At 44.0% G+C, this 13,492-nt stretch overlaps 1 protein-coding gene across 1 annotated transcript in view; it reads right to left on the reverse strand.

The window, feature by feature from the left end:
- The window catches only part of MICU1 (mitochondrial calcium uptake 1), a 399,405-nt gene that overhangs the window by 107,742 nt on the left and 278,171 nt on the right, over positions 1-13,492 (reverse strand). The window lies entirely within an intron of this gene.

Below are 13,492 nucleotides of genomic sequence, written 5' to 3' on the forward strand. Positions count from 1 at the left end.
TCTTAATATCAAATTTTTGTGCTATAGCATCTTGCATACCAATTGGAACTCTTTTCTGGTTGAGATCAATAACCTTTATTGGTTGTCTTTGAAACCGATTAGCTTTGATTGCAAAGACACAATTGGGGGTCTGCTTTTGTGAGGTCCTTAAGGTATGAGGAAGGCACTATAGATAATTTACCCCGACCGTGTATCACACTGATGAGCAAAAGGGTAAGAATGTTTTGAACCTTTGACTTTCAGGCTCCATATCTCACCATGCACTAGAGTTTTAAATGTTTCAAACATGTTATCGACAATCATCTTGGCTATCTCATACATAAATTTGACTTGCAACTATTTAGCATATGATTAGTTATCCAGATTTTTGTCATGTCACTGAATTGTTACCGTTGTGCTCCTAAAAATATAAAGTTTGTTTTTTATTATTTTGTAAATCCACCTTTGGCTTTCAACACGGCCTTCATTAAATTCAAGCATGTCTAGATGAACATGTGATGCCAGGTTTTTTATCCACGGTGCCAATGTTGGTGCATACTGGTTGACTCACTTGGGTATGTATACAGCCTTTTCTTCTACTCTACCCATATGTGATCGATGGGGTTGAGGTCTGGTGACTATGGGGAGAACACAGCACCTCTCCTTCAATGTCATTGAACCATGTCTTCCCCAATTTCACCATATGCTTTGGGTTGTTGTCCTGCTGGAACACGGTCATCCTTATTATACCCATAATACTCGAGTGTGCAAAGTAACTTGTCTTGTAGGATAATCACACATTCAACAGAGCGAGCGATGGATGAACAATCCAAAAAACATTTATTCCAAACAAATCAAACACTTTATACAATAATCCACTACAAAGAGGGTAAAAATAGTCCAGTAATGGGATAAATGTCCCAGGGATGAGTCACACTCCTCCAGCAGTCCTTCTCCAGGGAAATGTGGTTTCTCACAGTCTCTCTGAGGTGTCAGCTTTTCCCTCAGATGATCAATCTTGCTTCTTCTCTTTCATCTTTCTCACCCTGAATGAATAATCTCCCAGGTAAACAGAGTTTGGGTGGATTCAAGGCCCCCTCCCCTACACCTAGGGACAGAAGCACTGCAAGTGGTTATAACCCTGCAGACAAGACAAACAATACATTGAATAGACAGACCACCATGCCCAAAACACAAACCCACACAAAATGGTACATAACCCACAATATCACACCATCACAACCTCTCCCTCCTTCTTAATAAGTGAGTGCGCCATGAGGTCTACACAGACCTCTGGCCACCTCAATTAAGTCCATGTTGCTCAGCTGTGGATAGTCCCTTGTACAGCAGTAGGGTTGGAAGGACAAGCTTCCCTTTCTGTCCTCCTTCACTCAAACTGTGTTTCCTGCACCTACAAATTGCCATTGTAGATTTCCCACATAATTTCCTAGGAGATCTGCAGGCCGGCCGCTCATCACCCCAATCACACAGATCTTGACCCCAAAGCAAAAGTCCAGATCTACAGTCGCCTTTGGGATATTCCTCCTTTGTCCTCCAGCCAATTCAATAACAATTCATGGTCCATGATCTATCGCCTCTAGCTAAACCACTCGAGGATCAGCTATTGTGAAAAATGCCCTGGAGTCACAAAATCCAATGACTCGCTGTCCATCCAGCACAACCTCATGTAAGTGCTTACTTTGATGGTAAGAGGAACTTGGGGCTGTGGCTCGCACCCATAAACCCCTGATGGTGAACCATGAGTGTCTGAGTCATTAGGCAAGTCAACTTGAAGAGGTGAGAACTCTTCTCCCATTGTATTTGGCTGTAGAGAATGAACAGGTTGATTTGGTGCAAGGTCATTCCTCAAGCGACCAAGCAGGGCAAGTGTTTTGCAAATGCCTAGGCTGCCCACATCGATAAGATCTCCTCTGCGTCATACTCCTTCCAATGTGCATTCTGGAGAAGGCAGTAGGAGAACCTGATGACAAAGGCAGGAGCCCATACACTCCAACAGGGGCAACTATGGTGCAGGGGTCAGCGGTACACTCCAGTGGAGGTGGTTGTACCTCTTCCTCAGGCAGGATGGAATGCACAAAATGCACCAGATGAGATGGAGGTGCGTGGGGGTCCCTCTGAGTCCTTGTGGGACAACTGGATTGCAGGTACCCAGGTTGTCCGCATCCATAACATCTCCTCTCTGTGATTCCCACAAAGCGTGGTCGGAACTGTTGGGGTCCAGGATTGTGCACCTTGGTTGTCATCAGTCTGCGGCTGGTTGGAGGGGCAGATATAACCAGAGAGGGCTAGGGTACAGGAGTAGGCTGTGGCTTATTATCCAGAACCCTCCTTCATTGTGGTCGGATAGTAAGGGCCTCATCAGCCAAGGCTGCAGCTCAATCCAAGTTGCATGGCGTACGCTCTCTGACCCATTCCCGTATTTCTGAAGGATACTTGAAACTGTTCTATAAGAAATACCTGTATAACATCTTCCACATTGAAGGCGCTTTCCACTTCCAGCCATCTCTGAGATGTCTGGGACATCTTATGGGCATACATCCTAAACGATCCCCCGTGGTGCATGGGAGGTCTCGGAACTGTGCCCTATGTGAGTCTGAGGTGATAGAATGGTAATCCAGGATAGTCCGCTTTACAATGTTGTAGTCCTGGTTCTGCTGTAAGGCCCTGTGCGCACTTACCGGTTTTTCCTGCGGATTTGCTGCATGTTTCACTGCAGAAAATGTTCCTAACATCTCTGCAGTGATTCACCAGCAAAACCTATGGGAAAAAAAAATGCTGTGTGCAGTATGTGGAATTTGACAGCTGCATGTTTTGCTGCGGGATTCCCGCAGCAAAAACAATTGCATGTCACTTCTTTTCCGCAGGTCCCTGCGGAATTTCACTCCATTGACTGCAATATTATCGTGAAATCCCACAGGGAAGTGATGTCATTACAGGAAGAGGAAGAGGAAGCGGAGCAGACACACACATCTCAGACACAGACATAGAACACACACACACATCACTGACACACAGACATATGGACTACACATACAAATCAAACGGAAACATAGAAAAAAAAAAAACACGTGGGCTCCGCCGTATTTTTACCTTCCAGCCGAGGTAAGCACACAGCGGCGGCCCGGTATTCTCAGGCTGGGGAGGACGGGGGGCAAGGTTAATGTCCCCCCTCCTCCTGCAGCCGAGAATATCAGCCGCAGCTGCCCCGGGACTGTCGCATGCATTATGCGGCAGTCCCGGAGTGTCCCCAGCTCTTCCAGATGCCGTGATGCGGTGGCTATCCAGGTAATAACGAGTTAATGGCAACGCATCGCCGCCATTAACTCAAGGCTTGATCATGGCAGCGTCTATGAGACAGCTGACATGATCAACCCGTAAGTAAAGTGAATAAACAAATAAAAAAATCCTTTATGTTAAATAAAACACAAAAAAAGCCTCCTCTTTCACCCGTTTATTAACACAAGCCCCCCCCCCTGAAACACACAGCTCCGGCGTAATCCACGTCTTGTGCTGCTTGCATCCAGAAGCGAGTGACACACTGCTGAATGCAGCCTCGCAACGAGACAGCAGAGGTAACCACAGGGCATTTCCCACGGCCGGTAATGTGAACTCACATTACCGCTCGGGATAAATGCAGCGTGTGCTCACAGGGACTCTATCTATCCCTCTGTCTATCTATCTATTCTTCTATCTATTCCTCTGTCTATTTATCTATCTACTCTCTATCTCAGAAGGAAATGACCTTTTTTTTTTCAATGTGCTTAATTGCACGGAATGAATTAAAGCACATGTACTAACCCGCACGCGGTAAACCGCATGCAGTTTTCGGGAGCGGTTTGCCGCGTTTTTTTACTGCGGGTGCGGTAATCTTTCAGACCCTGCGGAATTTTCTTAAGAAAATTCCGTTTTCCAGTGCGCACAGGGCCTTAGTCAATGGTGCGATAAGCCTCTGCCAGGCTCCCGTTCAGGAGTCCCTATAACAACCGCATCCAGCCAGAGTGGTTCACCTTCGTTACAGCACACTGCTGCTCAAAGTCCTTGAAGAACCCCTCCACATCTCCAGAAGCCTCATCAAATGGCTTGAAGTCCGCCCGGGTGATCCGTACATGCTCCCGGATCGCTGGGTTTACACTCCAACTCATATTACCTCTTCTGCTGGACTCCATTTCTTTTTGTCTCTGCTGTGCTCGGCGAGCAGCTTCCTCCTTATACTGCTGAGAAACACCGGGACCAAGAGCTGCCATCTGTTCTTCGAACCACACCACCCACTGGCTTTTTGGGGCAGGGATCCCAATCTCCAGCATTTGTCCACTAGACATCTGGGAGGAGGTAGCCTGGCTAGCACCCACTATTAGGTCAATTAAGGCTTCTTTAGTCAGTCCCTGGTAGCTGAGGCCCATATCTCTGGCTCTCTCCTTAGGAATTGGATGCAGTCCAGTTTCTGTACTCACTCTGTGGGTGGGTCTCCATTGGGCTGTGCTCTTTTGATCCCACTGCTGCCACCAATTGTCACGGAGTCCTTCTCCCATATCACACAATCAACACAGAGAGCGATGGATCAACAATCCAAAGAACATTTATTCCAAGCAAATTAAAACGGTCCATACAATAATCCTCCACAAAGAGGATAAAATAGTCCAGTAATGGCATAAATGTCCCAGGGATGAGTCACACTTCTCCAGCAGTCCTTCTCCAGGGAAATCGGGGTTTCTCACAGTCTCTCTGGGGTGTTAACTTTTCCCTAAGAGGATCAATCTTGCTTCTTCTCTCGTCTTTCTCACCCGGAATGAATAATTTCCCGGGTAAACAGAGTTTGAGTGCATTCCAGGCCCCCCGCCCCCACACCTAGGGACAGAAGCACAAACAATACATTAAATAGACAGACCCACACAAAATGGTACATAACCCACAATATCACACCATCACATTGATATATAGCTCCGCATTGAGAACACTATCGATCTTTGTCAAGTATCAAACACCTTTGGCTGGGAAACAAGCCCATATCATCAGGCTTCCTCGACTAAACTTGACAGTTGCTTCAATTTCTCGATTTGTTAGCCTGTTTTTCCCTTGTTTCTTCCATACCCATTTGCACCTATCAGAGCCTAGACTATTGACTTTTGTCTCATTACTCCAAATCACCTAATTTCAATCTTCTACTGTCTAGTTTTCATACTTTTTTGTAAATGCTTCTTATGACGATACTGAAGTCGAGGATTTACCTTTTTCAGGCCACCATTCTAGACTTCGGTAACGCGTGTCGCACTCTGCTTGCATGAACATCTGTGATCTCACTATTATGAAGTATACGAGCCACCTTCCCTGCCGTGTTTGTCGCACTAGAACTGATAGACCTTTTGATGAGCTGACTTGTTGACTCCGATATTTTCCCTGAACGTCCACCTCTTGATTTTGAATGGATGGAGGAACTTCATTATGTAGTTTTTCAATTGTCTGGGCACTCCCACGAAGCAGTTTGGAAATTATCTTGGCCGAGAGACCACTATCCATGGATAATGCGGTTTCTCTTTTCTTGGGAAATCTTCTTCATGGCTGCGTCTCAATTCTAGCAGTGACCTTTAGCTTGGGAATCAACCCTAATACATTAACACACTGAGCTATTCGTGAGAATAGGTTGTAATTTGAAGTTTATAGGAAGAATTTTTTTTTTCCCACCACCAGGCGCAAAACAGTAACAATGCAGTGACATGGAAAAAAAACCTGCATAACTAATCATATGGTAAATACCGTATTTTTCGGACTATAAGACGAACCTGACCATAAGACGCACCCTGGTTTTAGAGGAGGAATATAGGAAAATAAAATTTTAACCAAAAAATGTGGTCATGACACACTGTTATGGGGCAAGGATCTGCTGCTGACACTGTTATGGGGTAATGTCCCCAAATTCTCTACTATGGGGCACCATTCTGGTAAGGATCCTCCTGCCTTGTATATGATCCTGCTCATATACCCCCATCCTGCTCATAATATACCCCACATCCATCCTGCTCATAATATACCCCCCATCCATCCTGCTCATAATATACCCCCCATCCATCCTGCTCATAATATACCCCCCATCCATCCTGCTCATGATATACCCCCATCCATCCTGCTCATGAAATACCCTGATCCTGGTATATGGCCTGTGGCACAGAAAAAAAAATAAACGTTTATACTTACCTTTCCTCACTCCCTGAAGCACCGATCTCTGTCTCAGCTGCAGCGCCGCTGTGTGGAGCCGTCCCCGTGTGTGGAGCCGTCACAGTTGTCTGCAGCATCGCGCAATGTCTTCCTGTCTGAGCCCGGTCAGCTGAGCTGGTGGACACTAGCGGCGCGCACAGCGATGACATCATCGCTGTGCGCGCCGCTAGTGTCCAGATCAGCTGACCGGCACAGACAGGAAGACATCGCACGATGCTGCAGGGGGACGGCTCCACACACGGGGACGGGTGAGTGTACTGATTCACTGCACCCCGCGCTGATAATGATGCACGGGAGGCAGTGAATACAGCCGCACATGATCACTCCAGGCTGTAGTTGCCAGGGGTGATCACGTCCGGCTGTTAATTATGCGCGCATCGCCCCGCCCACCTGTCAGCGCCGGTTTCGCTGAGAGATGATGGGCGGGAGGATGGGCGTACATATGTAATGAGCGGGCACACGTACTCACGACAGGCGCTGCTGCAGCCTGCTCGTGCCCCCGATGGCCCGCTCCACCGCAGCACCCACATTCCCGGCCGCAGCCCTATAGTCAGACCATAAGACGCACCCCCCACTTTCCCCCAACATTTGGGGGGAAAAAAGTGCGTCTTATGGTCCGAAAAATACGGTAGTTGCAAATCAAACTTATGTATCAGATAAACAAGATCATTGTCTATAAAAATGAAGGTAGTCTCATGCTCAAAGCTGTAGTGGATGGCGAGATATGGAGCCTGAAAGTAAAAAGTTCAAAACATCGTTACCAACTGTGTTCCTAGAATTTCCTCAAAATCTTTACAGGTCCTAACTGACCTACTCTAGGGAACAGATTAAATCATATTTTAATGAGATTAATCTTCCTAGTTTGTCATAGGCTGATAAACATTATTTCGATGGTCCTCTTCAACTGAATTAAGTGTAGTTAGCTGTGGCCTCTATGGCTAATAACAAATCTTCTGGCTCAGATAGTCTTCCCACAGCAATCCCGTTCTATAGCCTCAATTATTGTGCACTTCCGAGGAAACAGTCAAGGGGGAACTTTACCCTATTTAATGCAAGAGGTGGCGATTGTTGTTAAACAGGGCAAGAACCCATTGCTCCCCACTGATATGAAGATCATTGCAAAAGTTCGGGCCATTAGACTTAATAAAGTTATATCCACTGTGGTGCAAGCTGATCAATCCAGTTTAATGCCAGCCAGATCTACAGCTTTTAATATTCTTCAACTGCAGCTTAATCTTCAATTGCTAGCAGATAATGAAGGAAGTAGGGTGATTTGCTCACTGGATGAGACTAAAGGCTGCTTTACACGCAGCGACATCGCTAGAGATGTTGCTCGTAAAAGCACCCGCCCCCGTCGTTTGTGCGTCACGGACAAATCGCTGCCCGTGACGCACAATATCACTAGCACCCGTCACGCATACTTACCTGCCTCTTTTCTAAGGGGGCGGTTTGTGCGGCGTCACAGCGACGTCACACGGCAGGCATACAATTGAAGCGGAGGGGTGGAGAGCAGCCACAGGAAAGTCACGCCCACCTCATTGCCGGAGGACGCAGGTACGGTGTTGTTCGTCGTTCCTGGGGTGTCACATGTAGCGATGTGTGCTGCCTCAGGAACGACGAACAACCTGCGTCCAGCACCATCAACGATATTTGGGATTTGACCGACGTGTCAACGATAAAGTAAGTATTTTTGATCGTTAGTGGTCGCTCGTACGTGTCACACACAACGACGTCGCTAATGAGGCCGGATGTGCGTCACGAATTCCGTGACCCCAACGACATCTCGTTAGCGATGTTGTTGTGTCTAAAGCAGCCTCAAGGCACTTGACTCAGTTGAGTGGAAATTTCTATGGGCAGTACTGGATAAATTTGGTGTTGGTACCCGATTTAGTTCATGGATTAAGATCTTGTATGAGAGCCGAGGGCTCGTATTAGGGTAAATGGACGGCATACTTCAGCCTTTGTATTGAGCAAAGGCACAAGGGATGCGCCCTGTCTTCCCTGCTTTTTGCATTGGCCATTGAACCTCTCGCTGCAGTTATTAGAAGAAATGGGGGCAAAGGTGGTTACCGCAGATGGCGAATGGAAGAAAAATTGTCACTATATGCCAATGCTGCTCTATTGTTTCTGGCCAGGGCTTTTTTCACTCTTCTTATAGCAATGCAGACAATTAAGAGATTTGGGAAATATTAAGTCCTGGTTAATTAACTGGAGTAAATCAGCATTTCTTCCTTTGGGCAGTGGAGATATTATATCTAATTATGCCAGGTCTGGACTTCAGGTGACCTCTAAATTCAAATACTTAGGTATAGAGATAGCAGCTCAAGTGAATGACTAGGAGGAGTCTAAACTTTCCTTCAATAGTAAAGTTTAAAGAAAAGTTGGGCACTTGGACTAAACTACCATTATCTGTGGTAGGACATGTCAATTTAGTCAAAATGATTTGGATGCCCCAACTCTTATATGCTATACATAATTTCCAAATTTGGGTACCACAGAAATATTTTTTCAAAATTGTTTGTTCAGGGACCTGATCTGGGGTAAACAAGTTCTGTGTCTTAGGCCTCTTTCACACGTCCGTGCCTCCGGTACGTGTATGGACAGTTTTCTCACGTACCGGAGACACGGTCACACGTTGACATATGTTCTCCTATAGTTTCTGGCACACGTAAGTATTTTTGCACGGAACGTGTGTCCGTTCCATACTTACGTGTGCCCGTGTGCTCCATACGCTGACATGTCCGTTTTTCTCTGGCATCACTGGTGTCACACGGAACGCAAATGTGTCACACGTAACACACACGGACCAAACGGATGTGTTCTGTGTGACACGCACCGGAGAAAAGACATGTGTCTATTAAAAAAAAAACAAAAAAAACAAACACCTTTACTCACCTTCTCCAGCCTTGCAGTCTCTGCCGCTGCTGTCACTTGCTGCCGATCGCTGCTCATTATGCTCATTTAATATTCACTTTACTGCGGCCTAAAGCAGCAGCAGTGGGGCGTCGGCAGGACCGGAGACCGTAGATCAGCACCACGGACAGCGACGCGAGGGACAGGTGAGTAGAAAGTTCCCGTTCTCCGTGTGTTATCACGGATAACACACGGAGAACACACGTGTGCCATACACACAGCTCACCGAGGACAATCAGCATCTTTGACACGTCCGTGAAACACGGGCGTGTGAAAGAGGCCTTAGACTGGAAACATTGCAAAGGGACATTAGAGAGGGCGGATTGACAGTTTTAAATCTTTGGATTTATTATAAATCTCCTAAGTTTTAGCAAATCTGTGAGTGGGATGACCCTGGGGGTGGGGGGCACAGAGTCTCCTTCTACAACATTACTTAAGTCAACAATACTGTATGAGGCACTGGAATCACAGAAGTTTAAAGTTTCTCCAGGTAAATTGCAGACCTTGCTACTAATACAATCGACTATGGTAGAAGGGGAGAAGTTGCAGGGCCTTGACAGGATTACGCAATATACATCATTATGGGAGACACAGTGGCTTAGGCTAGTTTCACACCATCGGCTTGCTGGTTCCGGCGCACGCCAGTACAGTGTATACAGTACAGTGGCAGCACGACAAGCTCCGAACACATGCTGTCATGTGACCAGAGCATGTGACCCGGATGTTACAGCGCTGCCACTGTACTGTATACACTGTACTGGCGTGCGCCGGAACTGGCGAAAAGCCGGATGTGTGAAACCGGCCTTACTCATTTATTACGGTTAAAAGGGTTTCAAAGTTGGGGTGTGAGAGGTATTCATAGAGTATTCCACATTTTAACAGGTGACTTTCTCAAAGACATTCTCGCAATTACAATGTGAGTTTGGAATCCACGAATCTGAATTTTTTAAATATCTTTAATTACGGCATGCATTTCAGGCTGGGAGACTTGACTTGGGTGCTTCAATGCCTAAAACAAATCAATAATACAAAGATTGGCAGCCTCAAAGAGCTACAGTGGGTTGATTTCAGTATTATATAGTACCTTGCTAGACTTGGTCCTAACAAAATACACAATACGTTCTAAGAGCACATAAGAGGGGGACATAGGCTCTATGAAAGATGTAGGTGGCAGGAAATCCTGGATAAAGGTCCATGGTTCTCTTTGAGTGCATGATGTAGAATGTAAGCCCACAAGGTCAGGGCCTTCTCCCCTCTGTCCAAGTCAGTTTACTGTTATTTATATCTGTATTTTGTATTTAATCCCTTCTCACATAGAGCACCATGGAATGTATTGTGCTTGATAAATAAACATTAATAATAAATTATAATAATGTGACCCTGTCCTTATTTGGAATAGTTTTGAAAAGGAGTTCTATAAACCACATTAACAGTGCCTATACAAATAATATAACCCTCTCACCTTTTTTTTTTCTTTTTTATATATATACTGTAGTATGTTGAGGATTTATCCTCAGAAGATCATGGTAAAACTTCAGTGTTGCTTATGCTGTGTATGGCCAGGAAGTTGATAGCAGAATATTGGATATCAGACCAAGAGCCCACTATTATGGAGTTCATTAATAAAGTCAACTACGTGGTAAATCTGGAAAGAGGTATCTATATGAAAAAGAATGTTATTGCCAAGTTTGATAAGCCTTGGGTCCATTTGATTGATGAATCAGGCCTGGTGTCTTGAGCGGCAGAGATATCGTTTGGGTCTTTTTTAGTACACAGAAATTCCAGTTTTTGCAAACCTAAAAGTGTAACTGTTATATGTTGATTTCTCTATGATAAATATGGACATCTTAGTTTTAAAAATCTTATTAGCATGTGAAAGACTACTGTCCGTGTATTGGCAATCTTCTTATTATTGTATTGTGACAGACAGGGCTGTGGAGTCGGTAAGCCAAACCTTCGACCCGACTCAGACTCAGACTCCGACTCCTACATATATTGCTAATAGTTAGCTGAAAAATGTATTGTAGTACATGAACATGTGTATGTGAACATCAGACATTTAATAATTTTTATGATACAATAATCAATATATTTGGATAGAACATAAAATATATTTATTGGATACAACTTTAGAACACAAAAAACTGTAATAAATTGTAAATATGTAATACAATATGTAATATACAGTAGATTACATATATATCTTGTGTGTGTATTTATCTTGTGTGTGTATTTATCTTGTATATATATATATATATATATATATATATTATTACATATTTACAATTTATTAGTTTTTTGTGTTCTAGAGTTGTATTCTAATAAGTATATTTTATGTTCTATCCAAATATATTGATTATTGTATCATAAAAATAATTAATTGTCTGATGTTCACATTGTTTTACAATAAATTTTTCACTTAAATATAAGCATTATACTAAATGTTATTATTTAGTAAAATATTCAGCACATTCTGCATTGCACTACTGTCCCCAATTTATTATATATTTTAGGAGTCGGAGTCGGTGCATTTTATACCGACTCCACCAAAATAAGCTCCGACTCCGACTCAGACTCCACGACTCAGACTCCACAGCCCTGGTGACAGAGCAATCTAAAAGAATTTGGTGTTTTGTGTTGGGGTAGGAAATTTTGTTTGTATTGAAGTTTTTGAAAAATTCAACAAAAAATTCTCACTTTTCAAAGGCTATATACACATTTATGCTGAGTACTGTATATAATAGGGCCTGACTGACTGTCCTTGATAGGGAATAGAGTTGGTGTGAATCTTTTAGCAGGACCTCAGTTCCAGTATATTTACGGTATGGGACTATAGGGAGATATAACCGATCTCCTAAATGTTCTCCGCAATCTTTTGCTATAACTAAATGGACAAGACAATTTCTTTTCAAAATGCAATTCACAGTGTCCATTTACCACTGTCTGATAAGGTAGTCGGCCATTAATCCCAGTACATAAGCTTTCTTATCTAGTACTCAGACACCTATTGTACTAAAATAAAGATACCAGACTCCTGGGTATAAACTCTTATATAAAATGAAGTTTACTCAATATAACAAAAAATCCCTAAACTTTACCAATAACATATATCTGTCTACGGAGCTCCTTTGGGCAAAGATAGAAACAGAATCAGCAGTTCAATCACGACTGTCTCATAGAACATATTAAGAACAGCAGTGTCTTCCAGTGAATTAAAAGAACGGTTTTATAGTCTGAACAATACCAAACAGACAGCTTTACAAAGAGCATTTAAAGCCCGACTCTAAAAGAACAAGAATGACCATGTGACTGGAGCACCTTTCATGATACCAGTGCGTTGGCCGTATGACATCTCATTAGCCAATCCGGCAACACCGTAATTAACAAACAATAAGCTTCTGCTGAAACACATTATAAAGAACATTAAAGAAATTTTACCATATAATTGGCGGTCAAAAAAGCTTCAATGAGGGTTTCTAGTTGCTGTGATTATTCTCCGATGCTGACGCTGGGCGGTCATGTGACCACAAGTATGTGATATGCATACTCCCGGCCACATTCCAACTAGACTGTTTCCAGCCTTGCTCTATAGAATTGCATTGAGTGACGCTGCATCAATCTACTCAGAATGTGGCCAGGAGTATGTATATTGCATACTTGCAGTCAAATGACAACCTGGTCTCAGAGATTCCTAACAGCATGCTAAGCACGCGATATGAGGATTAACAAGTCTGAAGCCACTCTATGTGACTGCAGACTTGTAGCTGGAGACCAATTAGTCCCTTTAAATTTCTCAACACCACCTGAAGTTACAACTATTGATGAGCAAATGTATTCACTACTTTTTGAACAATAGTACAGTATTTGGGCTATTCATTATATAGCGAGTAATGGTGTATTCACCTCGCTATATTCTGATGCCCCGCCCAGCATGTTTGGCAGCTGATTTGCAGCCCCTAAACATGCTGGGCTTCTTAAACAATCTCTGTAATGATGCAGCCATCTTGGTTGTGGCATTACTGTGATTGGCTGGCCACTCAGCATCATAGGATCTATAAAAAAAAAAACTTCTGCCGCCATTTTGCGCATTGCATCGGGAGCCAGTATTGTATTAGCGTAGGGATAGAGCGAGCAGCTGCTAGGGAGAGTGTAGGCCTCTTAACACAAAAAGTCCTTTTCAGGGATGCCTACAGTGTAAGTCAGTGTAGCGTTCGAAGGGACAGATTTCCGAGCAGGGACAATGTTTAAAGCAGTGTGTGTCACTACCTCCATAGTACCATCCAGAAACCAGAATGCAATAGCTCTTTTAAAAGCTGATAACACTGAACAAAGTCACAGCAGGGAGGGAGAGATTTTAGATTAGGTAGGG

This window comes from Anomaloglossus baeobatrachus, chromosome 5 (genome assembly GCF_048569485.1).
Source record: "Anomaloglossus baeobatrachus isolate aAnoBae1 chromosome 5, aAnoBae1.hap1, whole genome shotgun sequence".
NCBI lineage: Eukaryota > Metazoa > Chordata > Amphibia > Anura > Aromobatidae > Anomaloglossus > Anomaloglossus baeobatrachus.